The sequence below is a fragment of the Garra rufa genome, chromosome 1, assembly GCF_049309525.1.
Source record: "Garra rufa chromosome 1, GarRuf1.0, whole genome shotgun sequence".
Taxonomy (NCBI): Eukaryota; Metazoa; Chordata; class Actinopteri; order Cypriniformes; family Cyprinidae; genus Garra; species Garra rufa.
Window position 1 is genome coordinate 31,402,911 of NC_133361.1, and position 3,290 is coordinate 31,406,200.

The window sequence follows — 3,290 nt, forward strand, 5'->3', positions numbered from 1 at the left end:
TTAATTGCATTTTTGTTGTTCTGACCGGTTCTAAAATAAAACAAAATAAAAATTAGATTTGTACATCTGAGATGTATGGGCTTTGTCTGAGCAAGCTGAGTATGTTTTGAATTGTAAAAAGAGCCCAGAACTGATCAAAATTTTTTGAAACAAAATGAAAATTACTGAAACTAAAATTAAAGCTAAATAAAAATATATAAAAGTAATAAAATTGACAAAAGCCCATAACAAAATTACTAATATAAAACTGAAAACTAAAAATAGAAATACATTATAAAAATATAGGATATATAGATATTTTTTATAATAATAATATATTAATTTATTTATAAAATAAGCATAAGACAAAAATTGCTAATATAAAATTGGAAATAAAATATAGAATTAATGTTACATTATAAAACTACAGGATATATATTTTAATATATAAAAAATAAGTAGAAGACAAATGCTATAATATAAAATTGGAAACATATAAAAAATATAATTAATATCACATTATAACAATCCAGGATGCATATACTTTTATAATATATGACAAATAAGTGTAAGACAAAAAATGCTAATATAAAATTGGAAACTAAAATATAATATTACATTATAAAAAATATTATATAATATTAATATTATAAATATTTTATATTATTCATTATACTTTTTGATGGCATTTGGCAACCCAACATTAGCTGTTTCTAACTTAGAGTGACTATATTAAGGCCATTTTTAAATTGCAGCTATTTCATTCATTCAGTTTACTCAGTTTTTCGAAAACGAAATGATTTGAGCTATCTTATCTGCATCAGTTTCATAATTTTGCTTTGTCAAAATGATCTCACTTGCATCCATTTTTATTTCTCCTACTGATTTTTAGAAGAAACATCTGAGACAAAATTGACACTTAAATGCAACATATCAGAGAACTCAATTAAGTCTCATGAGCTATAAAAGAGCAACCTCTAAGCAATAAAATTTAACTCTGGGTGCCCTTTCTCTCTGCATGTCATGAGAGGTTAGAGGACTGTCATCTTCAAAGAACCCCAGCCTTTACCCCATAGAGAGACCACAAACCAAGCTGAGAAGCAGGAGGCCAGGCAGTGAATTGGCCAATCAGAAAGCTTGATGCATGCGTTTCGCCCCTTTGCTCTGTAGGCACATGTGATCCTGCTTTTGAGGGTACCGTCAGAGGCAGGCGAGCTGTTGCCATGACTATGAACAGGCCACTGTCTGTTAGGGCAGGGCAGCTGACGGATTTTGCATAGTCATGGTCAGACAGCAGCTGGCGCTAGTAGAGCTAATATAGCTCCCATCTGGACTTAGTTACCCTATTGTAGTGATGCATCTGTCCATCTGTTGTACATGTATATCCGTGTGAGCGCATACTTGTGTGAATATGGGCTTTTTGTGAAGACCAGATCCACATGAAGATGTGTTTTAAATCAGAATTTGAGGCATAATGTTGCTTCGGGGAAGATTATTCTTATAAACAGCTTCATATGATGTTGGTTATGGGTGGGAGGATAAAGAAGGGCATTGGAAAAAAAAAGTTGGCCCAAAAAAAAGGACTTGCCAAAATGTCCCATATGGGAAATTAAAAAAATTAAATAAAAATAACAATATATTTTATTTCAGCCTTGATATACAAGGTGTATTAGACAGACAGATCAACAGTTATACGTATATTGGTATTATTTACATTTAATTGTAAATGTTTCGGGTAAAAATGTTATTATAAACACATAATTATAATTATATAAAATTATAAATTATAAATTAATATTTATTTTTATTTAATATTTTAAATTATTTATATGTGTGTGTATATATATATATATATATATATATACACACACACACACACACACACACACACACACATTTATTTATATATATATATATATATATATATATATATATATATATATATATATATATATATATATAATTAATTGATTTATTAAAAAACATTATTTTATTTTATATAAGTTGATTGATTGAATATAGTTATCAATTTATATAAAATAAAATAATAATGTTTTATTCTAAATTTCATTTAGCTTCCAGTTGACATATTTTCCATATTTTCATATTTATACATATTCAACCAATCAATTATATATATATAATACAAATATAATTGATTGGTTGAATATGTATAAATATGGAAAATATGGAAAATGTGTCAATTGGAAGCTAAATGAAATATATTTTTTACATTCACAAAATGTTTGTATTTAAGTATGTGTGTGTAAATATAACCAAAAAAAATATTTTGGGGGGAATTGTTCTATCAATTTAGGTCAGTAAAGCAAGTGGCAAAGATTCAGGTTGCAAAATTCATGCAAGATGAACCAGAGCCGGCCACTATTTCCATGTCTGTCTTTCTGCACATGAAAAATCATAACATTTTATCATTCATATGGCTCATTCCAACACAGGTGGGATGATTCATGATGCTTTGACTGTCACAAAGAACAGCACACAAGAGCAGCCTGTTGTGTGACCTCTGTCAGGCACAGGGTGGGAAAAAGCCTGTCAGAGCTCCATCAGGCTGCCCTCCCTGTCATGCTGTAGTTTGGTCCCATCTGCACCATATGGCACATATTCACAAGCCTCTGAGAGAGCTGAATCTCACTGCATCATTATGTAAATGGAGATGCTGAGATCGGCGGGGGCATTGCATACAAGGCCGAAACTTCAGCCTCTTCTCATTATCATGCACACAGGACGGAGCGAACAAAGACACAGCATAATGACGCAGTGGAGAATGGAGGCCTTTTAAAAAATGGAGACATGGTCGATGCATGTTTGGCTTTTTTGTCTAGACTCTCTTGGGAATGAGAGCTTTAAACCCTGGGACAGGACTGAGATGTAAACAACAAACTAGGGTTTGAAGAAGTCAGGCCTTGAGAGTCATCTGGGAGCACACTTGAGCTCATATGTCTGGCTGTGTTTCTTAAAGAAGCATTTTATGGGGTGTTTTGTGAATGGGAAAAACTGATCTGTGACATATACTGGTATAAAATATAGCCTGATTGTTTACAAGAGGAAGACAGATTCAGTTGGGCCTCTTTTAGATTTCACTTTTATTTATGGAACATAATATCACTTCAGCGAAGACAAGCGTAGCTTGTTTTTTGTACAGTGGGAGTATCGGTAGCCCAATGACGCAATTCACAGGAGTTCCTCCCAGGCCCTGATATTTTGTGTTAAACTCCATCTTGTGTGGATTAGAGCCTATTAAAATGAAAAACTAAAATGTATTCAGCTGCCGAGCTAAACAATAACATTAG